Source organism: Oryx dammah, unplaced genomic scaffold, assembly GCF_014754425.2.
Source record: "Oryx dammah isolate SB20612 unplaced genomic scaffold, SCBI_Odam_1.1 HiC_scaffold_20, whole genome shotgun sequence".
Classification (NCBI taxonomy): Eukaryota; Metazoa; Chordata; class Mammalia; order Artiodactyla; family Bovidae; genus Oryx; species Oryx dammah.
In genome coordinates this window covers 28,908,575-28,936,194 of record NW_024070204.1, presented here as the reverse complement: position 1 = coordinate 28,936,194, position 27,620 = coordinate 28,908,575, and positions in this window count along the sequence as shown.

Below are 27,620 nucleotides of genomic sequence, written 5' to 3'. Positions count from 1 at the left end.
ATAAAATTGTGGATTCATGTCAATCTATGCCAAAACCAATACAGAATTGTAAAGTAAAAATTAAAAATAAATAAATAAATTAATTAAAAAAATAAATAAAGTGAAAATGCCATGTTAAATATTATGATGAAATAAATTACTAAAAAAGGTGAATCTAGAAATTAAAAACTATATGTATATAATAATTATATATGGGTATATAACTATAGTACATATTCATTTTTCACTTATTTTGTTAGAATATTTTTGAAAACATGAAGAAAACTGAATTATGACAATGATGAAAATAAGTAGGAACTGATGCTTTTGAACTGTGGTGTTGGAGAAGACTCTTCAGAGTCCCTTGAACTGCAAGGAGATCCAACCAGTCCATCCTAAAGGAAATCAGTCCTGGGTGTTCATTGGAAGGACTAATGTTGAAGCTGAAACTTCAATATTTTGGCCACATGATGCGAAGAGCTGACTCATTGGAAAAGACCCTGATGTTGGGAAAAATTGAAGGCAGGAGGAGAAGGGGACAACAGAGGATGAGATGGTTGGATGGCATCATCGACTCAACGGACATGAATTTGCATAAACTCCAGGAGTTGGTGATAGACAGGGAGGCCTGGCATGCTGTAGTTCATGGGGTCACAAGGAGTTGGACACAACTGAGCGACTTAACTGAACTGAACTAAGATGTATAAAATATTTTGTTTAGATTTTGTTAGTCAGTCAGTTCAGTCGCTCAGTCGTGTCTGACTCTTTGCCACCCCATGAATCGCAGCACGCCAGGCCTCCCTGTCCATCACCAACTCCCGGAGTTCACTCAGACTGATGTCCATCGAGTCCGTGATGCCATCCAGCCATCTCATCCTCTGTCATCCCTTCTTCTCCTGCCCCCAATCCCTCCCAGCATCAGAGTCTTTTCCAATGAGTCAACTCTTTGCATGAGGTGGCCAAAGTACTGGAGTTTCAGCTTTAGCATCATTCCTTCCAAAGAAATCCCAGGGCTGATCTCCTTCAGGATGGACTGCTTGGATCTCCTTGCAGTCCAAGGGACTCTCAAGAGTCTTCTCCAACATCACAGTTCAAACGCATCAATTCTTCGGCGCTCAGCCTTCTTCACAGTCCAACTCTCACATCCATACATGACTACTGGAAAAACCATAGCCTTGATTAGATGGACCTTAATCGGCAAAGTAATATCTCTGCTTTGGAATATACTATCTAGGTTGGTCATAACTTTTCTTCCAAGGAGTAAGCGTCTTTTAATTTCATGGCTGCAATCACCATCTGCAGTCTTCCACTGTTTCCCCATCTATTTCCCATAAAGTGATGGGACTGAATGCCATGATCTTCGTTTTCTGAATGTTGAGCTTTAAGCCAACTTTGTCACTCTCCTCTTTCACTTTCATCAAGAGGCTTTTGCGTTCCTCTTCACTTTCTGCCATAAGCGTGGTGTTATCTGTATATCTGAGTACTTACTCATTACAAACATTAATGAATTTATTAATTAATGACAAGACAAAAAATAAATCTATACTCAATATTAGTAAAATATCTTTGCCTTAATTTCTCTTGTCATATATTATTTTTTTAAAAGGTAGTTTTCATTTATTATTGGCTGTGCTGAGTCTTTGTGTAGGCTTTCACTAATTATGGTGAGTGGTAATTACTCTCTAGTTGCAGTGCACAAGCTTCTCATTGCAGTGGCTTCTCTAGTTGCATAGCATGGGCTCTAGAGCACCTGGGCTTAGTAGTTGTGGCTTGCAGTGTCCGGGACACAGGCTCAGTAGTTGCGGTGAATGGGCTTAGTTGCCCATAGGTATGTGGAATCTTGCCAGACCAGGGATTGAACCCATGTCCCCTGCATTGGCAGGTGGATTTTTAACCACTGGACCACCAGGGAAGCCCTATATTCTGATATATATTCTGATTCTTCTTCTCAGCATTTAAACATGCTTACATATCTTCCTCTTCAAAGACATAATAAAGTACCAAACCAACCCAAAACACTGTCTCAGAATCAGTTTTTCTTCTAGCTTCCAACATTTCAATTTTATCCTCAGATCCAAAATTTTCCCGACTTGTCTATCTAAGTGGCAACATTTCATCACTTCCTATTCACTCCTCAGTCCATTCTAATCTGGCATTTTCTCTCTTTTCTCTCTTTTGTTCAGGAAATTAATTCTGTTTTAACATCACTAGTGAAATCCTTATCCCTGAATCTATTTCTATGTACTTGGCTTTTCATTAGCAACTGACACTTTTGGCCACTCTCCTTGAAACAACTTCATCTGACTTCAGCTGTGTGGATCTCCTTTTTACCATTTACCATTTCCTTTACAGGCTCATTTTCCTCTACCTGGCCATTAAATACTAAAATACCTCATGACTCTATCCTTTGCTCCCTTCTGTTTTCTGTGTATTGTCTCTAGGGTATATAATTCACATCCACAGTTTAATGTACCATCTGTATGACAAGGACTATGAAATTGGTATTTTGATCTCAGACTTCTCTTAGCTCCAATTTTGCATGTACATATTGTGCCTACTTAAAATCTCTTTTTAGATGTTTCAAAGGTGCCTTAAACTCAACATGTCTAAAATTGCATCCATTGCCTTCTGTTCCAAACTCATTATTCTCTTGTATATCCTATCACAGTGAATTCTACCACATTTCATTCAACCTTCTTCTGTGCCATGCTCCAGCTACACTGGCCTGCCTGCTATTGTGTGAATAAACCAAGACAAGTTCTATCAGAGGAACTCTGCATTTGCTTTTCCTTCTTCCTGGAATGTCCTGCCTCTCAAACTTCCAGCAACTCTATCCTTTATTTACTTTATATCCTTTATTTACTTCTCATTTTAACAGTACCTCCTCAAAGAAGCTTTTCCTTGAGCATCCTGTCTAAAGGAGTGGCTCACCCACTCCTGGTGTTCTCTACCTTTTGTTATCTGTCTTTTCTCTGCTTATAAATATCTATTAGGGTGTTATATTTTATATGTGTATCAGTGTATCACATTTTCTCCAAACTAGAATCCTTAAGGGAAGTTACTCTGTTGTGTTGTTCATAAATGTCAAAATAGTGTCTGCAACATACTACAAGTCAGTTTTACCTCTTAGTCCTCAGATTTCTTCATTTCTTTTTATCCTCATTGCTGCTACTCTAGTCTGAGCTACCATCATCTCTTGCCTGTGAAAGCATCCTAATCACTTCCATTTGGTTACCTTTCAATTCACATGTTGTCTGTCTTGCATCTAGAGTGGTAGTTTTTACAGAAACAAATCTGGTAATGCTTTTTTATTATTTAAAAACATTCAAGCATGTACTGTTCTCAAGATAATGATCAAAATCTTTACCATGAGCTGTACAGCCAAGCATGATCCACTTTATCTCTTACTGCTTTTCGCCTTGTTCTCTTTCTTCCAGGTACTCTGGTGTTCTGAAAGTTCTCAAGTGCATCATTTTTCTCCCATCTTGGAATCTTTCATATGTTTCTTTGTCTTGGAAGATTCTTCAACTGCTCCCACCCTCAGCTCTAGATTTAGCCTGGTTAATTTCTGCTTACTCTCCAAATTTTTCAGTCCAATATAATGTGTGCTGCCTGGCACTGTGAAGTGATCTAAAATATAATGGTGACCTGAAAAGACAAGACTCCACTCTCTTACCCTTTGAATTTAGAACAGAAAGCTGATATAAACTGGCTTGGCTCCAAATAGTACCTCTTTCTAACCTTGTAACCCTTTCACAGTTTGTAACTATATATATTTATGAATTTATAGGATTGTTTTTTTATCAACCTCCCTAAGAAGTAAACTTCATGATCTACAATCTGTATTTGTCAAATAAATGAATAAATATACATCCACTAATGGGTACAAACTAGAACCCAAACTTGACTTCAATAATACTATTTTGTATATCTATCAAATATCTTCAGAGAAGACAATTCCATTATTAAAATTTGAAGCATCTGTTATTACATGCTCACTCAAGCTTTATATTCTGTATCATTTTTTTTCTCTCTTTTGTATAATCTGAGTTTTATTTCTAAGCATACCTGTAATTATATGTAATAGGAATTTTGCTTGTGCGCTTGTTTACAGTATTCTTTGATGAAATTGCAACTTTGGTCAAATATAATTCTGATTGAATGGGCTCAGTGGTCTTTGCCACAAGCATTTAAGTTAATCTGTTGGCAACATGGAGAGAACACATTTCTTTCTATTTGGCAGGATATTAACTCATTTCAGCCACGGAAGCTGTAATTTCCTGAATGGTATCCTACTGTCTGGCAAAAGTTAATGCAGGTTTCCAGTCCCTTTCTCATGCCAGTGGTACAATTTACACACTGAGAATCTGGCTAGATGTATGCTGTATTAAACCAATGCACGATGTAAAACATTATGAGTTCAATTCAGCAAGTGTGTTTTGAATTCTAATCTGTGAAAACTGTCTTTTTCAAGACTAGTGAGGGATAGACTAAAAAGTATGAGAGAGTCAGGGTTTTTAATAACATTGAAGTCTTATTAGGGTAATAAAACTTACACATATTTCCATGGAAACTTCATGTCAAAATCCAATAGCATTATTTATTCTTGACTTCTTCCAAATACTAATTCCCTGTTCCAGATCCCCTCTGTAAGAACCCCACTATTTGAGTGGTTACACAATTTTGAGATCTGGAATTCTATCAGGCTGTCTTTTCTTTTATATCCTGCATTTGCTAGATCTTTGAGTAGTAGACCTGTTTCAAGCTCACTCTCTTTTTTAAATCCTATCATTTGCATTCCTGTGACTCACAACCTTCATCTTCTTAATCAACAAAAACATAAATGTCTATACTATTTTATAGATCTAGGCCAGTGGAATGTCATTCACACAAGAAAAATGTGAATGGCACCCGATGGGCTATACAAAGAGGTAGCTCTCCTGTAGAGCATCATCTAACCCAGGACTCTCCAAACATTTAGGCACCAGGGATGGGTTTCATGGAAGGCAGTTTTTCTATGGAGTAGGGAGGGGTATTGCAGACCCCTGATCTAACTAATTATTGTTAAACTGGCTTTCAAGTGTTTGAAACCTTCAAATGAAAAGGAAGTCACTATTTAAATTTGATATTGGATATTTCTAATGGTAATAATTTAAGTGTACTAGACAAAATCTATACTTTTTTTTTTTTTTTGGTTCTTACTTTTTCTTCCCATTAAATATTTGGAGAAACCATCATGCCCTACAATATCTGAACATCATCTGATATGTTCATCTTTTCTCTAATTATTTCTCACAAGGTAAGGTATCTAAGGGCCTCCCTGGTAGCTCAGCTGGTAAAGAATCCTGCAATGCAGGAGACACTGCTTCGATTCCTGGGTTGGGAAGTTCCCCTGGAGAAGGGATAGGCTACCCACTCCAGTATTCTTGGTCTTCCCTGGTAGCTCAGATGGTAAAGAATCCGCCTGCAGTGTGAGAGGCCTGGGTTCAATTACTGGGTTGAATTCAATTCCAGGAAAATCCCCTGGAGGAGGGCATGGCAACCCACTCCTGGGTTGCCTGGAGAATCCCCATGGACAGAGGCACCTTGAGGGCTGCAGTTCATGGGGTCACAAAGAGTTGGACATGAATGTGCAACTGAACACAGCACAGCAGGTTATCTAGAGCCCCCTAAAAGACCACTGAGCTGAGACAGAGCTGGAAAGCACTTTTCTAGTTTTGAATCTAATCGGCCTAAAAAAACTTCTGTTTTCTCATAACTGGATTTAATTTTGCCTAAAAGACTACTAAATTTGTTGAATGTGATATTGTGAAGATACTATACTTTAAGAAACTTGTATTCATTCTAGGTAGAAAGGGACTTTAAGAGTTTTAACCCAGAAGGTTCTACTTATAATAGATATTCTTTAAAACAGTTAGTTGAACCTAAATGGGAAGGAAATCCAAAAAAGATTGGAAATATGTATATGTATGACTGGTTAACTTTGTTGTACAGCAGAGATTGTCACAGCAGTGTAAAGCTACTATACTCCAACAAAACAAAACAGACGTTAGTTGATACAGCTTCCATTTTGGCTACTATATGAGGCTAAAGAAACCAATACACTACATTTGACAAAATTTAATTGACTCAAAATTGAGGGAGTATTTGAGGCTGTGTACTGTAGCAAATTTGGAAAACTCAGCAGCGGCAACAGGACTGGAAAAGATCAGTTTTCATTCCAATCCCAAAGAAAGTCAATGCCAAAGAATATTCAAACTACTGCATAATGGCACTCATCTCACACGCTAGTAAAGTAATGCTCAAAATTCTCCAAGCCAGGCTTCAGCAATAAGTGAACCGTGAACTTCCAGATATTCAAGCTGGTTTTAGAAAAGGCAGAGGAACCAGAGATCAAATTGCCAACATCCCCTGGATCATGGAAAAAGCAAGAGAATTCCAGAAGAACATCTATTTCTGCTTTATTGACTATGCCAAAGCCTTTGACTGTGTGGATCACAAGAAACTGTGGAAAATTCTGAAAGAGATGGGAATTCAGACCACCTGACCTTCCTCTTGAGAAATCTGTATGCAGGTCAGGAAGCAACAGTTAGAACTGGACATGGAACAACAGACTGGTTCCAAATAGGAAAAGGAGTATGTCAAGGCTGTATATCATCACCCTGCTTATTTAACTTCTATGCAGAGTACATCATGAGAAACGCTGGGCTGGAAAAAGCACAAGCTGGAATCAAGATTGCTGGGAGAAATATCAATAACCTCAGATATGCAGATGACACCACCCTTATGGCAGAAAGTAAAGAGGAACTAAAGAGCCTTTTGATGAAAGAGAAAGAGAAGAGTGAAAAAGTTGGCTTAAAGGTCAACATTTAAGAGTTGACCTGTGAAGAAAGGTCATTTGAGAGTTGGACTGTGAAGAAAGCTGAGTGCCGAAGAATTGATGCTTTTGAACTGTGGTGTTGGACTGCAAGGAGATCCAACAAATCCATCCTAAAGGAGGTCAGTCCTGGGTGTTCATTGGAAGGACTGATGCTGAAGCAAAAACTGCAATACTTTGGCCACCTCATGCGAAGAGCTGACTCATTGGAAGACTCTGATGCTGGGAGGGATTGGGGGCAGGAGGAGAAGGGGACAACAGAGGATGAGATGGCTGGATGGCATCACCGACTCGATGGACATGAGTTTAGGTGAACTTTGGGAGTTGGTGATGGACAGGGAGGCCTGGTGTGCTGCAATTCATAGAGTCGCAAACAGTTGTACACGACTGAGCAACTGAACTGAGCTGTAGCAAAATCTGAAAAAGCAAGTTTACTTTTATCTCTAACATGAAACTTTAGTAGGATTTCTAGGTGCAAAATATACTTGAAATGACAAATTGTACTTTGAATAATTTGTTAACATGGCAAGTTCCTGTGCTTTGAAAGCTAGGGCACTTTATTCAGGTTAACTTGAATAAAATCAGTATAATATTTCTGCATATTTTTCCTTGTTAAAAGATTGCTCATTTTCCACCAAAGGAGATGTTAAAATACTCAAAGTCATATTTTTTGTTCCCAGTATGCTCTCAGCAGCTAAGTGTGATACTGTCTCAATACTTTTACTTTAGAATATGATAAAAAAATTTAAATAATTATTTAGGATACAAATTATGAGAGCTAGTTAAAACAGAGTGTGCACATTGTAAAAGCAGCCTATCTGATCTGTTGACCACCTGCCTTGCAATTGTAGCTGTTAATATGATTTATATAATCCAGAGGCAAAAAGATAAGAACACAGCTATAGAGAATATAATTGATAAAGGGAAGCCCTTTTCCCACTCTGTCACTGCAGTAGATGGTAGTAGTAACATTGTGTGTATGTATGTTAGTTGCTCAGTCATACCTGACTCTTTGTGACCCCATGGACTGAGGCTGACCAGACTTCTCTGTTCATGGAATTCTGCAGGCAAGAATACTGGAGTGGGTAGCCATTCCCTTCTCCAGGGGATCTTCCTGACCCAGGGATTGAACCTAGGTCTCCCACATTGCAGGCAGATTCTTTACCGTCTGAGCCACCAGGGAAGCCCAGTACTGGGTTGCTGCTGCTAAGTCGCTATAGTCGTGTCCGACTCTGTGCGACCCTATAGGCGGCAGCCCATCAGACTCCCCCGTCCCTGGGATTCTCCAGGCAAGAACACTGGAGTGGGTTGCCATTTCCTTCTCCAATGCATGAAAGTGAAAAGTGAAAGTGAAGTTGCTCAGTCATGTCCGACTCTTAGCGACCCCATGGACTGCAGCCTACCAGGCTCCTCTGTCCATGGGATTTTCCAGGCAAGAGTACTGGAGTGGGTTGCCATTGTCTTCTCCAAGTACTGGGTTAGGGACAGTAAATTGTAAAGGAAACAGAGCCTCCTTTATTTTCTCTTATCAACCCCATCAAGCAGGGACTCTTGATAAACTTAGGTAGAGTTGCCCAGGGAGCATCACACCAGACTCTCTCTGGATGAATCATCAGGTTATTTTGGCCAGTACTCCTGGATAAACTGTCACGTTAACCTCTTGCAGGAATACCAGTGCTGTTTGTTTTAATGCCCAAAGTTTTGGGTGCCCTAAATAGTTTGAATTTTTTCCTTGTTAAGTGAGTTCCATTCATATTCAAACATCCCTAGTGATATCCTGATTGTGAAACTCAGTGAGTATGTTTCTGTCATTGTCTAACTGCAACTTGAGACTGCATTTGAGATTTCTGTCATTCTACTGTCACATGCTTCTTGCAATGCTCATATCTTCTCCTTCATGTGTTCCTGTCTCACTATCTATCCTTCAAAGATATGTGTTTCTCATGGTGGCAGATCCTGCTAATTATTCAACGCCAATTCTTTTTCTTTATCAATGGATTCCTGGTTCTAATGGGACCAAACCATACTACAGGTAAAAGTAGTCACTTTTCTAAACTCTCAAGAGCAGTTCTGGGAGAGCATATGGAATAAAAAAAACTTCTCAAGGGTGGGCTTTTGGGAAAGCTATTGTTCTCTAGATAGAAAGGGACACTTGCCTTTTCCCTTTCCCCCTACTCTTGCTGAGAAGGCAAAGCATGCACATCAGATATCTGAAGGTAGACAAGCAAGTTTATCACCTTGAGGGAGAGAAGCAATGTCAAGGAGACTTAAAAAAGTAAAGCCAGACAAATCATCAGTTCTTTCTTTCTTTCTTGATCTACCTCCCTCTGGACTCTTCATTTTGTCATAAAAATAAATCCTTTGGTTACCTACTATGATTTTTGTTTACATGCAGCCTGAAGCAAATCATGCAAGTTTTTTCCTTTGTATTATGTTTTTAAAAGTTTCTAATTTTTTAGTATTTTTTAAAGTTTTAAAATATTTTACTTTTTTTGTATTATGTTTTACACTATTAGTTTTACACTATTAATATGTTTTACACTATTATGTTTTACAAGATGCTTACTCCTTGGAAGGAAAGTTATGACCAACCTAGATAGCACATTCAAAAGCAGAGACATTACTTTGCCAACAAAGGTCTGTCTAGTCAAGGCTATGGTTTTTCTAGTAGTCATGTATGGATGTGAGAGTTGGACTGGAATAAAGCTGAGCACTAAAGATTTGATGCTTTTGAACTGTGGTGTTGGAGAAGACTCTTGAGAGTCCCTTGGACTGCAAGGAGATCCAACCAGTCCATTCTAAAGGAGATCAGTCCTGGGTGTTCTTTGGAAGGAATGATACTAAAGCTGAAACTCTAGTACTTTGGCCACCTCATGTGAAGAGTTGACTCACTGGAAAAGACTCTGATGCTGGGAGAGATTGGGAGCAGGAGGAGAAGGGGATGACAGAGGATGAGATGGCTGGATGGCATCACTGACTTGATGAATGTGAGTCTGAGTGAACTCTGGGAGTTGGTGATGGACAGGGAGGCCTGGTGTGCTGCAATTCATGGGGTCGCAAAGAGTCAGACATGACTGAGTGACTGAACTGAACTGAACTGAAGCTCCTTAAATGCAGAGGTTGGGTTCTTCACACCTGTATTCAAACTACCTCACACACATTGGGGAGAAAAGCAAGAACTCATTCTCTGGCTTGTTATACATGAATAAAAAACAGAGTATGAGATAGCTCTGTAAGTTAATTACTACTGTATGTGCAGAGTACATCATACAAAATGCTGGGCTGGATGAATCACAAGTTGGAATCAAGATTGCCAGGAAAAATATCAACAGTCTCAGATATGCAGATGATACCACTCTGATGGCAGAAAGCAAAGAGGAACTAAAGAGCCTTTTGATGACGGTGAAAGAGGAGAGTGAAAAAACTGGCTTAAAACTTAACGTTGAGAAAACTAAGATCATGTTATCTGTTCCCATCACTTCATGGCAAATAGATGGGGAAAAAATGGAAACAGTGACAGATTTTATTTTCTTGGGCTCCAAAATCACTGTGGATGGTGACTGTAGTCACAAAATTAAAAGATGCTTGCTCCTTGAAAGGAAAGCTTTGACAAACCTAGATACTGTATTAAAAAACAGAGGCATCACTTTGCTGATAAAGGTCTATATAGGTGAAGCTATGGTTTTTCAAGTATCCATATACAGACATGAGAGTTGGAGCGTAAAGAAGGCTGAGCATGACAGGATTGATGCTTTTGAATTGTGGTGGTGAAGTCTTGAAAGTCCCTTGGACACGAAGGAGAACAGAGTAGTTAATCCTAAAGGAAATTAACCCTGAATATTCATTGGAAGGACTGATGCTGAAGCTGAAGCTCCAATACTTTGGCCACCTGATGTGAAGAGCAGACTCATTGGTAAAGACCCTGATGCTGGGAAAGACAGAAAAAAGGAAAAGAGGGCGGCAGAAGATATGACGGTTGGATGACTTCACTGACTCAATGGACATGAGTTTGAGCAAATTCCAAGAGGAAGTGAGGGACAGAGAGGCTTGGCATGCTGAAGTCTGTGGGGTTGCAAAGAATCAGACATGACTTAGCAACTGAACAGTAACAACAAAACAGAATTGGGAGTTAGAGAACCGATGGAAAGGTTTGCCATTTTCTTACTATTCAAACTTTTGATAATGTTATCCTTTTTTCTGTTTTTGGTAAAATGTATAGTAATTTTCAGTGGGAACCCTAAAAATAGTAATTGGGTACAAGGTTTCTGACAAACCGGGAGTTACAGAGAACCCATCAAGTTAGGGAGATCAGCTCTAAACAGATTGACTTTTCTAATTTAGTAGAAAGGCGGGAGGAGAGGATGGCTGCAGCTGGGTGATGGTGTGAATAATCAAGCATTCAGGAAGAGAATAGACTGGTCTGAGAGTCAGTGTTGTTTGTTTTACTTCTTTGCTGGTTTTCTAGTTTGTCTACCATCACTTTCATACTTTGGGGCTTCCTAGGTGGTCCTGGTGGTAAAGAACCCACCTGCCAGTGCAGGAGGCATAGGAGACACAGGTTCGATCCCTGGATCGGGAAGATCCTCTGGAGAAGGAAATGGCAACCCACTTCAGTATTCTCGCCTGGGAAATCCCATGGACTGAGGAAGCTGGCAGGCTATAGTCCATGGGGTTGCAAAGAGTCAGACATAGCTGAGCATGCAGGCACTGTCATACTTTAGAAAAGCATCCCTCTCCTGGTCAGTGTCTATGGCCTCCAGCTTTGTTTCTTCCAAATTAACTCACAGTGGTGAGGATCTGATCTGAAAGGGAAACATGGTCCTGTTAGTCCATTGTCTAAAAGCCCTTCAAAGTCCCTTATTGCCATGGGTAAAAGCCTAAGGATGGCACCCTGGTCCCTCCTGGTCTTCTTCCCCCGTACCTTCTCACTCCATGCTTTGTATTTGCGTGCTTCATCTGCTGGGGATGCTTGCACTGTGCTGTGTAGCCATGTCCCTCTTTCTTCACACATCTTCACTTTATTGCCCATATTCCTGGTCACTTACCCAGTTGCTTGTCTGAAAGCGAAGCTGCTCAGTCATGTCCGACTCTTTGCGACCCCATGGACTATAGCCTACCAGGCTCCTCCGTCCCTGGAATTTTCCAGGCAAGAGTACTGGAGTGAGTTGCCATTTCCTTCTCCAGGGGTCTTCCTGACCCAGGAATAGAACTTGGGTTGCTTATCTAATGCCATTTAATTTCTAAGTGAAAGAAAGTGGAAATGAAGTTAGCTCAGTCATGTCTGACTCTTTGCCATCCCCTGGACTATACAGTCCATGGAATTCTCAAGGCCAGAATACTGGAGTGGGTAACCATATACTTCTCCAGGCCATCTTCCCAACCCAGGAATTGAACCCAGGTCTCCTTCATTGCGGGTGAATTCTTTACCAGCGGAGCCACCAGGGAAGCCCTAATTTTTAAGTGTAAGCTCTGTTCTGTTTAAGTGTAAGCTCTATTAAGGAAACTTTAAACACTTAATTGCTGTGAAATCTTGAATAAGTTACTAAACACTTTATTTTCCTCATTATTAAAATTAGGTAACAATGGGGCCTACCTTGTGGAGTTGTGAGTTGGAATGGGTCAATACACATAAACAATTTAAAATACAGTAAATAGGCACACTCTGTAATAGTATATATTAGTTATAGTTATTAAAATAGCTTTTCCAACCTTACCCTAACAAATTTGAATCTGCAATATATCCCCATAATGCCGCATTGTATTTGTGTTTTGACTTATCCTTGACGGGCAATATAGCATTGTATAGTCAGAGTACATGGAACTGAATTTTAGTTCTGCTATTTACTACCTGTATGGCCCTGATAATATTACTAACCCTCTGCACCTCATTTTTCTCACTTGTAAAATAGGGATAATATAGAATCTATTTCACTCTCTTTTTTCATTTTCATCAAGAGTCTTTTGATGAAAAGAGTGAAAAAGGTGGCTTAAAACTCAACATTCACAAAAGTAAGATCCTGGCATCTGGTCCCATCACTTCGTGGCAATTAGATGGGAAGACAATGGAAATAGTGACAGACTTCATTTTGGGGGCTCCAAAATCACTGCAGATGGTAACTGCAGCCATGAGATTAAAAGATGCTTACTCCTTAGAAGAAAAGCTATGACCAACCTAGACAGCATGCTTAAAAGCAGAGACGTTACTTTGCCAGCAAAAGTCCATTTAGTCAAAGCTATGGTTTTTCCAGCAGTCATGTATAGATGTAAGAGTTGGACCACCAAGAAAGCTGGGTAAGAAAGAATTGATGCTTTTGAACTGTGGCATTGGAGAAGACTCTTGAGAGTCCCTTGGACTGCAAGGAGATCCAACCAGTCCATCCTAAAGGAAATCAGTCCTGAATATGCATTGGAAGGACTGATGTTGAAGCTGAAACTCCAATACTTCGGCCACCTGATGTGAAGAATATTGATGTCCCTGATGCTGGGAAAGATTGAAGGCAGGAGGAGAAGGGGACAGCAGAGGATGAGATGGGTGGAAGGCATCACTGACTTGATGGACATGAGGCTGAGTAAGCTCCAGAAGTTGGTGATGGACAGGGAAGCTTGGCAAGCTGCAGTCCATGGGGTGGCAAAGAGTCAGACACGACTTAGTGACTGAACTGAACTGAAACTCTATTTCATAGATTGTTGTGAGGAATAAATGAGTTAATACATGGTAAACTCTTAGGACAGTGCCTGGAACACAACAAATGTTATACACATCTTTGCTGTGCTTATTACATACTACAGGTCTGTTTCTAATTTTCAGATATGTTTTTACCCACCAGAAAGGAAGCTTTATCCCCCCCCCACAACGCCGCCAGCTTTATTGAGATATTATTGACATACAAGATTGTGTAACTTTAAGGTATACAGGATAATGGTTTGATATATGTATATATTGAGAAATAATGACTATGATAAGTTTAGTTAACATCTACATCAGATCACATAGCTGCAATTTTGTGTGTGTATGTGTGTGTGTGATGAGAACTTTTAAAATATATTCTCTTAGCAACTTTTGGATATGCAATATAGTGTTGTTAACTATGGTCACCATGTTGCAAATTGCATCCTCAGAACTTTCTATCTTATAACTTGAAGTTTATATCCTTTAACTACTTAACCCTTTCTTCTCCCCTCCCATCCCTGCCACACACACACCTCAACATTACGTACATAGATCATCCCTGCTGCTGCTAAGTCACTTCAGTCGTGTTGCGACCCCAGAGACAGCAGCCCACCAGGACCCCTGTCCCTGGGATTCTCCAGGCAAGAACACTAGAGTGGGTTGCCATTGCCTTTTCCAGTGCATGACAGTGAAAAGTGAAAGTGAAGTCGCTCAGTCATGTCGGACTCTTAGCGACCCCATGGACTGCAGCCTACCAGGCTCCTCCGTCCATGGGATTTTCCAGGCAAGAGTACTGGAGTGGGTTGCCATTGCCTTCTCCAGATCATCCCTGGTGATCACCAATCTATTGTTTCTATGACTTTGATTTCTTTACATCCACGTATAAGTTGCATCATATAATATTTATCTTTCTCTGTCTGACTCATTTCACTTGGCATAATACCCTCAAGTTCCAAAGGTCCATCCATGTTGCAAATGGAAGAATTTCTTTCTTTTTTTATGGCTATATATATATATATATAAACACATTATTTTTATCTGAAATTTCCTTTTTTTTAGCTGACACACACACACACACACACATATGTGTGTTGTTGTTATTGTTCATTCACTCAATCGTGTCCAACTCTTTGGGACCCCATGGACTGCAGCACGCCAGACTTCCCTGTCCTTCACCATCTCCTAGGACTTCCTCAAACACATGTCCATTGAGTCAGTGATGTCATATATATAGATCACATTATTTTTATCCATGCATTCACCACTGGACATTTAGGTTGGTGGTTTTCAAGTTTTGCCTGTTGCAAACAGTGCTGCAGATATAGTGATTGAGGTCATGATTTCATTTCCTTCAGATATATACTCCAAAGTGAAACTGCTGGTATATAGTGGTTCTACTTTTAATTTCTTCTTTGACCCATATATTTTTCAGGAGTGTGTGGTTTAATTTCCATATTTTTGTTATTAATTTTTCAGCTTTTCTCTTGTTGTGGGCTTTAGTTTTATACCAATATGGTCATGAGAAATACTTGATGTAATTTGTCTTCTCAATTTGTTGAGACTTGTTTTGTATTCTAAAATATTGTCTATCCCGGTGAACGTTCTATCTACACTATAGGAGAAACCCTGGTTGTCTTTATCTATGGCAAGTTGCTAGTTGGTCTTCTTGTGAGGGGACTGAAGTCAGTAGCCACCTATGTCTTTATTCTGATGACCAAAAGTGAGACTTCTGAAGGCAGGGGTTGTGACATTCATTTTATAAATTTATAATTGTTGTTGTTCAGTCACTAAATCATGTCTGACTCTTTGCAACCCTGTGGACTGCAGCATGCCAGGCTTCCCTGCCCCCCTTTTTTGGAGTTTGCTCAAATTCATGTCCATTGAGTCTGTGATGCTATCCAATCATTTTATCCTCTGCTGTCCTCTTCTCCTTTTGCCTTCAATCTTTCCCAGCATCAAGGTCTTTTCCAGTGAGTTGGCTCTTCACATTAGGTGGCCAGAGTATTGGGGTTTCAGATTCAGCATCAGTCCTTCCAATGAATATTCAGGGTTGATTTCGTTTGCGATTGACTGGTTTGATCTCTTTGCTGTCCAAGGGACTCTCAAGAGTCTTCTCCAGCACTACAATTTGAAATCATCAATTCTTCCATGCTCAGCCTTCTTTATGGTCCAACTCTCACATCTGTACATCAGCATTCATCAAGTCTTTCTTGAATGAATAAATGAATTTTTCCTTTTTGTTTCACAAAGGGACAAAATTAAAAGTAAAAACTGATGAGGTTTTATTTAAACATTACTAAGTTTACTGTCCAGAAAGAGTGAGCTCATTGGCCCACAATGGGTTTCACCATCCCTCTGCCAGCAGTTCTTTATTCCTGTCAGGTTTAATAAGGACAATAATAAAACTTAGAGAAAACACTAAACTGCTGACACTTGAAATATCCAGTTAGAAAATCTGATGTTCTCACTATTTTCATTCCCCTGGTTCCTGACTGTATTAAACAGGTTTATTTAAGGGCACCTTAGGTCATGAAAGAACTTATTCTGGATGACAAATTATACTGAGCCTATGCTCTGTGTTTCCATCACACTGACCTGTGATGCATGAAGCATTTGTTGAACTTTCTTCTATTTTATCGCTGGGTTACCGGATCACTTATGTCAGATGAGTTCCTCTTAGAGCCACGCACTTATGGGTGGAGTTTGGCCCCTCTGGAAACAGTCTTCTCAGTTAGCTTGAAAGTTTTAAGAGAGTGTATAATATGATCAAGTGCATATTTTTAAAACATCAATCTGGAGCCCATAGGAAGAAAGACTGGGAAGGGGGTGAAAGCCAGGGTAGGAGGCCAGTTAAGAGACTGATGGCGTAGCCCAGGCAAGGAACCAAGATAGAAATAATCATGGGGTAGAGAGAAAGGGACATATCTGGGAAACATTAAGGATTTATAACAGGCAATTATTGTCATTAGCCTGGCGGGCTACAGTCCATTGGGTCGCAGAGTCAGACATGACTGAGAGACGGAGTACACGTGCACAAACATACACACACAGGTGATGAAGGGTGTTAAAACAGTGCCCAGGTATTTAGATTATATTACTGGATGCAGTGGGACTGTTAATCAGTATAGAGAGAAGCAGAGAAGCAGTAAGTTTTATTAGGGAAAATTACTTATGTTTATAGCAGTGTCTGTTGGATGTGCCTGGCAGGCAGTTGTCAAGAGGGTTTGGATCTCGTAAGAGTAGCCAAAGCTGGAGATACAGGTTCAGAAGTCATTACTATATGGATTTTCATGGAGATCACTGTTAGGACATCTCAGGTGAAGTGTATACAACAGGGCAGTAAACAGAATGAACTCTAATCTGCTGCAATGCAAACATTTATTTTTTAGAGACTAGGAACAAAGGATTTGGAACATTTCAAGAATGTTCTTCTGGAAAGTCCATGTTTAAGGTCATGGAAAAAACCTAGTGTCTCTTCTCAGAGATCTTAAAAAAGCAGAGTCTCTTATTTGTATTTATACTGATGATTCAACCAAATAATATATGTGTAAAATATAAAACACAAAACAAAGCAAATAAATCACCAAGGCCCCATATTAGGTGTGGTCTTGGTTGTAAACAACCTGCATTTACCCTTTTTAATCAGAGAAGGCTATAGGGCAGTCCTGAACTTTGAATTTATAGTTTTTTCCCAATGTGAACAATGCATTTTTAGTACATGCACACATGTACATACACCACTGACACAAAAGTTTTACTAAACAACACTCATCCTTACTTCTTATGATGCACTCAATAGTTTTCATACTATTCCATTTCATTTATTCATTTCATTCCGTTCCTTTATTTCCCATTCTCTTCTGCTGTAAAAATAAATAAACTCTGATTTAATGACCCCTCAAGTTGATTTTGCATACCATGAAGAGGTCACAGTCTACAGTTTGAAAAACTCTACCTTAAAAATCCTCCTTAATCTTATAAAGATGAATTCTATTAGTAATACCTTTAATGAAAGCAGATTGGTTGTGGAAGAGTTTCTAAGAGACTAATTAGGGCCCTTGTGGATCTTCTCACAGAAATCTTGCTGAGGAGTTCTAAACCAGTTAGTTGATCATTTATTCATTTCGCATTCAGCTGATGGATATTTATGGACTACCTCCTCTAGCCAGACAAGGCACCATGTAGTTGCTGAGGATAAAGCATTCAACACAAGACAAATCCAGAGTTTGTGGGATTTGAAACTTACATAACTTAGGTATTCATTTTAAGAAAAAGAATGTAAAATTATAAATATAAAATTAGGTGCCAAACTGATTATTTATGATGAAGAAAACATCATATCGTATTCTTCAAACTTCAGGTCACTTTTGTCTATGATCCCTTTAGGCAATTTGCCAAAAATGTTTATATAGTAATTCTTACTGATTGCAGCCTTACTCCTCTCCTCACCTAGAACACTCTGTAACTCTATGCAACTTCTACCACTCACAGGGCCCTCTGTAAGCAAATGGACCCCAACCTGATATTTCATTAGCTTCAAAGTAAATCCACTTGTGTTTGCATTTGCATAAACAATATCAACCCACTTGTATCCTTTTGGCAAGGAAGACACAATTAAGGGACTAATCAGGTAACATGCTATTCAATCATATTCTGAGGTGAAGATATACAAAAAAACAAGGAGAACAGACCTAATCTGGGGCAGAGAGAAGACTTACCGAGGGGAGGTTCACTAGAGAGGGTCCAGGCTCGTGAGCTGTAACTGTAGGCCAGTTCCAGGAACTGGTACTGGTTTGGAAACCAGACCGTGACAAGACACATTCAGTAACTTAGAGTAAGTGTCTAAAACTTTTTAAAACAATTTGAAAGAGCAATTTTATATCCATTAAATCCAATAATCTGGCTTAAGCTTGCACTTTGCATACCCTTTTATTTTTTATTTTGTTTTCCCAGAAATTCATTTTTCTTATAGTGACAGTATTAATCTGCATAGTTTGGGGGGAAACGTGATTTTTCCTCATTGATAAACCAAGAACACTGCTGTCAGAGACTTTTCTTACAGCTGAGCCCCATGCCCTTCTATTTTCTCCTCACCATACTTAGAATAAATAACATTAGAGTGAAAGTAAAACAACATTTGGAATAAGAACTAGACATCGAGAAATATTATTTTTATCTTAAGTTAAAAAGCTGTATGGTAAATAAGAAACAATAATGATATTGTTAAAAAATAGAATATGAAAGTGAAGAAAAATTCAAAGCAGACCATGAAAAATTGGGAGGTGGTAACTTTTAAAAGACATATCAAACCATTAAAAGGATAAATCCTTATATAACATAAACTAATATAAAGAGAGTGCAAAAGACAATGAAACTTTTTATCTAGGAGCCAAAACAGAAATGGATGCATGTGTACTCCTAACACTGGTTCTTTGGCTGAGAGCCAGTGGGTAGAGATGGATCCCCTGGTCTTATTCTGGGTGCCTGACAGTCCCAGCATCTGTGCAGGGAGGAGGCATTACAATCCTTTACAGTGCGTGGTGTGTCTGTTTCCACATCTCTAGTGTGCAGTCTGGCAGCAGCTTCACCAGATTATCAGATATCCTCATGTAAAGGTGATCAAATGGAGACGTGGTGATCACATTCCCAAGTGAGTCAACAGACCATCTGTTGGAAATACAAGGACAGTATGTTTCACTTTCCAAAATCCAGAGCAAATTTAACTTTTTTATATTTATGGACTAAGAAAGGGTTTGCTTCTAAACATTTAATTTCATTTCACTGTGGTTAGTAAAAGAATGTTTAAGCATTAAAGGAAGAGATAGGCATTTTACCTTAAACACTAGCCTTTAAAAATAATTTCTAATTTAACCCTTTCATAGCATTTTTATTAGGTTCATGGACAGAAAAAGTAAGAAACAAGTATACTTATGTTGTAAGTTTCCTCCCACGTTTTCTCGTTCTCATTTTAAACTTAAAAATAATGTTTTAACATGATCCCTGATTTCTCAAGTAAAATTTTTATAATTCTTTTCACTAATAAATAATAAACATTTGGTTAAGAGAGGCTTTTTTGTACAGTACAAAAGACACTTTTTTATAACTTGCTTATCGTAAAAGATATTCAAAGTATGACTTCTTTCAATTGAGCTAAACTAACAGGCTGTTGTTTAATCATGTGTTTACCTCTATAAACTCTTCATTGTTGGAAAGTATATGACATTGTTTTATGACCCAGAGAGATGTTGTGGGGAGGGGGGTGGGAGGGGGGCTCATGTTTGGGAACGCATGTACACCTGTGGTGGATTCATGTCAATCTATGCCAAAACCAATACAGAATTGTAAAGTAAAAATTAAAAATAAATAAATTAATTAAAAAAATAAAAATAAAAAATAAAATAAAATTAATTCATAATTTTGTCAGCTGTTTTCCTTATCAGGTTTAGAACATTGTATATTGGGTGCATTTAAAAGTGTTCCTGTATTTGCAAAATATTTAGCAGGAATGAGTTAGTTTTTCATTATAGTATTCCTTACCTATTGTGTTAAAATTACTTAATTTAGAGAAAGTAATGCTATGTCACACTGGTAATTTTGCAAAGATAAATCACATTTTTGTTAGCTTGTTTTCCCTCCACATAGTTAGAATTATTCACTCTTATGGAGTTGGTGAAATTTACCAATGGGATCTGTTTTGAACTGAATTTGAAGGAAAAAAAAAGAACTTAACTGAGATTAATGCAGAAAAGATTGGTGTTTACCTGCATTTTCTGTCTTCATTATTATTGTTTGTGTAAGCATTTAAATTTCAACAGATTGGGAAAAGTTTAAAGAAATGACCTGTAACCAAACTGGTAGATTAGATTGCAAATCATTTATTAAATCATTGAAAATATACCTGGCAATAGGAAGGAAACACATGTTGGGAGGAAACCTGGTCTCTATTGAATGGATTTTCTTTTTTACAAGAATTTTTCTCTGTTCATTTTGTACCATAACAGAGAAATATAAACTTCCTTTGGATAAATTTATGATACGACATCTTCACAAATCATGCTTCAGTGAATGCTCTCAGTTCAGTCAGTTCAGTCGCTCAGTCATGTCCGACTCTTTGCGACCCCATGAATCGCAGCACGCCAGGCCTCCCTGTCCATCACCAACTCCAAGAATTCACTCAGACTCACGTCCATCGAGTCTGTGATGCCATCCAGCCATCTCATCCTCTGTCATCCCCTTCTCCTCCTGCCCCCAATCCCTCCCAGCATCAGAGTCTTTTCCAATGAGTCAACTCTTCGCATGAGGTGGCCAAAGTACTGGAGCTTCAGCTTTAGCATCATTCCACATTATTTGGATAGTGTGATAACGTAGATAGTTCTGAGTTGGTTAGAACACTGTGTACCCATTCTCCTAACAGCATCAAGGAATGAATGAATGACCAACAGTTGGAAATACTTGGAACACTCACTGAAAATATCAAACCCCTTGAAAGGTTTAAAGATTTTCTAGAAACTTAGGCTATCCATGGACTTACATTGGGTATTGAGGTAAATTGGTCAAGCCCATTTCTCAGACTCCTGGAGGAATTTTATCAGTGCGCTGGTAACACATGCTTGTATACTTTCCTTAATTTTCAATATATTATTTATTCTTTTGAAGACACATTTCAAAGAGGAAAGTATGTGTGGCAAATGTTGCGGGTCTAATTAAAGAAACACACAGATGTCATAAAAAATTTACCTTCAGGGCCCAGGATTATAAATTTAGGATTTGAAGCTCAGGAGTTTGTTTAGGTAAGACTCATTGTTCAATAGCAAAAAGTTTTGAAAATGAGAATTGTGTTGGCATCTAATGGTGCTTACCTTCCATTTTGCTGATGTAGTTCATCTGGGCCCAGCTGTGCAAAATAGTTAGATTGAAATTTAATCCTATTTTAGTTGGCTTATTAGGGCTAGTTTTGATATAATTTGATATAATAAATTAGACATGTATAATAAAAGAAATACAATTATTTAATAAATTACAAGTGGAGTTAAATTGCTTGTAAATAAGAAAATTAGGAGGAGGAGAGTAATTCATTAGAGGGAAAAAAGTGAATTTTGGATAATGTATGCCAGTATTAAAATAGTATTACCATATCACATTATAAAATGTACATTATAAAATCTAGATGAAGAAATTATCCATTTTCTCCCTTAAAAGTAGTCTTTCCCTTCCTGACATGGGTGTGAGAATTTAGCTTTCCTTTAGCCCAAACATATTATTAAGATAGCAAACATGAAGAGAAGAAAGAGCTAGAGGGTAAATGCTACTCATTAGAGGCCAGAAGCCTCTCCAAACTGGATTTTAAGTACTACTTCTGATATAGGTTTCTTCTTTTTCATTAAAAAAGGATATTAAGGAAGTAACACAATTATAATAACTGTTCACACAGCCCCTTTCACGAGTTATTCTTAGTGGCTTGCCTTTTCTGGGCCTTGTGTCGGATAATGGAATAGAACTGGTGCAGATGGTAGAGAAACCAATTGTGTGAGAGTGGCTGCAATGAGCAATATGGCATAATTTTGGAGACCATGTTTTCATTGTGTTTGATGCATTCATTCATTTGGAGATACATTCACTTGCAAATTACCCACAGCTCATATCCCTTTGCAAACTAAGAATATGTCATTCCAGGAAGGCCAGCAGATCCCTGACCCCCTAGAGTCTTTAAAAGCCTGTCCTTATTCTGAGTTTCCTTTCCCCTTTTATTTTCTTTGAGAGGCTGGAATAGCCTCAGTGAAGAGTGTAAGGGCTCATGCAGAATATGAAGGTAGTTATCCGACTATGCATGCCTGTATATTTTCCCTACAACTATTTCATTACAAATCTATTTGAAGGAAAATTTAAACTAGTGAAATTAACTGTAAATTGATGGAGCAATCTTGGGAGACAGAATGACTTTGGTTAAATTTGTTTTATCATAATGGAAATGCAATAACCAGAGAGAGAGAAGGACATAATTAAACAGGTACCTATTTTATTTAGTGGGAAAACATATTCTTGTATCAGGTCAAGTTTATCTATAATACTTGTAAGAATAAAAAAGATAGAAAGCAAAGAGATTATAATAGAGGAAGAAAAAACCACAGAAAGAAATATTGGAAAACTAGAATAAAATTCTGCAGAAGTAAGGAATCAGTACTTGGCATTTTACCAGTGCCTTACATAGTTTCAGTGTAGATTGACCAGGATGAATCTGTTGCCTGCTGTATGCCGACGCTAGACCTTGTGCCTTAAAGATAAACAGTCTCCACTTGCAAGGAGCTCACAGTTGACAAAGACATCTGAGCAGAGTGAAGTTGGGTTGTGTAGGAAACCCATCTTTGATAGTGAAATCTCTGAGCTGAAATTTGAAGAATGATGATTGTCAGCTAAGTATCTACAGAAGGAAAGAGCAAAGACTTGTCCACATGGGGAACTCAGAAAAAGCGAGTGTGTGAGATAAACAAGCAGTTTCCACATGGTTGCATATGGTCTCCATTTCAGCGCTTGAGCCTCTTATCAGGCTGATCTATACATTAATTCAAGCGTATAATTAACCTGGCTTTTGATCTTATGTTTTGAATGCTATTCAAGATATTATTAATGATAGGAATGATTGAAATAATTTCATAAGCTCTCTAATTTTTGACATGCATCCTGAGAAAGATATTTGAACAGATCAATAGAAATAGTATGTGAGGAACTATGAAAATTAACATTGATTACTGGAAACAACTATTATTTGCACCAAATTAAAAAAATTTTTTTTTCTTTTTTTTTTCAAAATTAGACAATATATCTGTTACTTTGGGAAATACTGAGGAAGGTGCTAAATGCATAACTAATAGTTTGCAGAGGTCAGTAGTGGCTCAGTTGTCACTCTGTAAGAAAATGTCTAGTTACTTACCACTTGACTGCCATCACTCCAGCACATTAACATTGAACTGAAAGATTCAACATATTGCTGCCAGTGTTGTAGTGTTATAGTACATTTCTTCTTTTCTCTACAGAGAATGCCAAAAAATAATCAGCATATGTAAGTAATTGCCTATATGTAATTGGCAATAATATACATTTTCTTTAATTTCCATTGCATCCTTTCCACATGTGTGCTAAGTCTCTCAATTGTGTCTGACTCTTTGAGACACTATGGACTATAGCCCACCAGGCTCCTCTGTCCATGGGATTCTTCCAGGTAAGAATACTAAAGTGGGTTGCCATTTCCTCCTCCAGGGGCTCTTCCCATCCCAGGGATCCAACTTGCATCTCCTATGTCTCCTGCATTAGCAGCCAGATTCTTTACCACTGAGCCATCTGGGAAGCCCATCTTTTCCACATAGGCATATTATATTCCTAGGTGGTCCAGATGGTAAAGAATCTGCCTGCAGTGTGGGAGACACTGGTTCGATCCCTGAGTTAGGAAAATCCCCTAGAGAAGGATATGGCAATCCACTCCAGTATTCTTGCCTGGAAAATTCCATGGACAGAGGAGCCCATTGTGGGCCAGAGTCCATGGGGCCACAAATAGCTGGACATGTCTGAGCAACTAAAACACTTTCACATATTATGTTCTAGTCTTACAGATGAAAGAACTGAGTCAAGTAAAATAATCCACTTGAAAAGTCATAGTCTGTAGTGTGGAGTGAAGATCACAGAGATGGTTCCTCTGGCTTGCAAATCTGGGCTTTGTCTATTGTTTTCAATTACCTGTGCAGTTCCTCTTTTGAATATACATGTATGTTGTCAAAAATATTTGTAGATTATAAATAAATCTTATGGCTATCACATGTCCACCTCCCTTTTGGAAGGAAACACCGCCATTGAATAAAGAGAGGGAGTAAAATATCCTCCATGACTGTACTCAGAGCAGATCATCTTTATGTGTTGACAACTTGTTAACTTCTCATATGATGAAGTGAAGTGAAAGTCACTCAGTCATGTCTGACTCTTTGTGACCCCATGGACTATACAGTTCTTGGAATTCTCCAGGCCAGAATACTGGAGTGGGTAGCCCTTCCCTTCTCCAGGGGATCTTCCCAATCCAGGGATTGAACCCAGGTCTCCCACATTGCAAGCAGATTCTTTACTAACTGAGCCACAAGGGAAGCCCTCTCATATGATGAAAGAGCATAAATACCATTATTATTTTATTTTTCTAAATAAGCTTTTAAAAATTTTTGGAAAAAATTAGATTTACATTAAAGTTGCAAAGATAGTACAGAAAGTTCATATATACCTCTCACCCAATTTCCTGTAATGTTAACATCTCTCATGGTACATCTGTCAAAACTAAGAAATATTAATAGCATTACTATTAATTATACTGTAGACTTCATCTGGATTTCACTAGTTGTTCCATGAATCTGTTTTAGGATCCAATCCAGGATTCCACATTACATTTAGTCTTTATGTGTCTTTAGTCTCCTCTTATCTGTGATATTTTCTAAGTATTTCCTTGTTCGACAGCTTGGAAGAGTGCTAGTCAGGTGCTTTGTAGAATGAATGCCCATCAATCTGATTCTATGAGGTATTTGTCATGATTAGCCTAAGGTTTGGGGTTTTTGGGAAGAAAAACACAGATGTGACATGCTTTTTCATGACATTTCATTAGGGAGTGTGTGATAAGAGGAGAGATTAAAGTATCTGCCTGCAATGTGGGAGACCTGGGTTCAATCCCTGGGTCGGGAAGATCCCCTGGAGAAGGAAATGGCAACCCACTCCAGTATTCTTGCCTGGAGAATCCCATGGACAGAGGAGCCTTGTGGGCTACAGTCCACGGGGTCACAAAGAGTCGGACACGACTGAGCGACTTCACTTTCACTTTCACTTATCTATTTTTAGGTTCTTGACTGGGTCTCTATAACAAAAAACAGATTAAAGAGAGAAAATCATGCACTTTTATTTAGTATAAATTTTACATGATATGGTAGCTAAGGAAATGATCTGACCATTTTTATGCTAATTTGAGGAAGGGTGGAAAGTTGTGGGAAAATGTGATGTAGGGCAAAATAGTTATGAGTTTCATGCAGTAAACTGGAGGACAGTTTGAAAGGCTTGTTCATTCAGATTCCTTTCAGCATCCTTCCATCTTCAGAGATAAGGATGTTCCTCTGAGGATAGGGAGGGCCCCTCTCACATAGGGATTTATGACTTACTTCAGGGGAAGGTCAAAGAATCTTATATGTACTTGCCATTTCTCACATTCCTTTAAGCTTAAAACATCCAGTATGCTAAGGTACCATATTTTGAGACAGTGTATCTTGAGTCCTGTCACTGTCAGCAAGACTAACTAATTTGCTCTTGTTCTGTTGCCTAATTGTGTCCAATCCCATGGACTGCAGCATGCCAGGTTTCCCTGTCCTTTACCATCTCCTGGAGCTTGCTCAAACTGATGTCCATTCAGTCAGCGATGCCATCCAATCATCTCATCCTCTGTCATCCCCTTCTTCTGCCTTCAGTCTTTCCCAACATAAAGGTCATTTCTAATAAATCAGCTCTAATTGATGCTTTTGAACTGTGGTGTTGGAGAAGACTCTTGAGAGTCCCTTGGACTGCAAGGAGATCCAACCAGTCCATTCTGAAGGAGATCAGCCCTGGGATTTCTTTGGAAGGAATGAAGCTAAAGCTGAAACTCCAGTACTTTGGCCACCTCATGCGAAGAGTTGACTCATTGGAAAAGACTCTGATGCTGGGAGGGATTGGGGGCAGGAGGAGAAGGGGGTGACAGAGGATGAGATGGCTGGATGGCATCATGGACTCGATGGACGTGAGTCTGAGTGAACTCTGGGAGTTGGTGATGGACAGGGAGGCCTGGTGTGCTGCGATTCATGGGGTTGCAAAAAGTCAGACACGACTGAGTGACTGAACTGAACTGAACTGACTGATGCATCAGGTGGCCAAAGTATTGGACCTTCAGCTTCAGCATCAGTCCTTCTAATGAACACCCAGGATTGATTTCTTTTAGGATTGACTGGTTGGACCTCCTTGCAGTCTAAGGGACTCTCAAGAGTCTTCTCCAACACCACAGTTCAAAAGCATCAATTCTTTGGCTTTCTTCACAGTACAACTCTCACATCTATACATGACTACTGGAAAAACCATAGCTATGACTAGATGGATTTTGTCGGCAAAGTAATGTCTCTGCTTTTTTATATGCTGTCTAGGTTGGTCATAGCTTTTCTTTCAAGGAACAAGCATCCTTTAATTTCATGGCTGCAGTCACCATCTGCAGTGATTTTGGAGCCCAAGAAAATAAAGTCTTTCCCTGTTTCCGTTGTTTCTCCATCTATGTGCCATGAAGTGATGGGACCAGATGCCATGATCTTTGTTTTTTGAATGTTAAGTTTTGAGCCAGCTTTTTCTGTTAAAGTTGTGTTTGCCAGGTTTCTCCACTGAAAAGTTACTGTTTATTACAGGCTGAATTGTATCCTCTAAAAAGGATAATTTGAAAGCCTAGCTCCAATACCTTGAAATGTGATCTTGTTTGGAAATAGAGTCTTTGTATATTTAATCAAAATAAGATGAGGTCATTAGGATGGACCCTAATTCAATATGACAGATGTCCTTATCAGACTAGGAAAATGCCATGTGAAGCCTCTGTGAACACACACAGGGAGACTGTCACGTGACAACAGAGGCAGAGTTTGGGTGATGCCATGCAAGCCACTTCAGAAGCTAGGAAGAGATGAGGAAGGTTTCTCTCCCAGAGTTTTAGAGGGTCTGTGACCTTTGTTGTTTGTCATTGGTCACTGTGTCTACATTGTACCTAACTCTTTATGACCCCGTGGACTGTAGCCTGCCGTGCTCCTCTATCCATGGGATTTCCCAGGCAAGAATACTGGAGTGGGTTGCCATTTCCCTCTCCAGGGGACCTTCCAGACTCAGAGGTCACACCTGCATCTCCTGCATTGATTGGTGGACTTTTTACTGCTGAGCCACCAGTGAAGCCGGAGCATGGCCTTACCAACACCTTAATTTCTGACTCTTAGACCCCAGAACTATGAGACAATAAATTTCTGTTTTTTTAAGCTACCTAATTTGTGGGACTTTGTTATGACAGTCTTGGGAAATGAA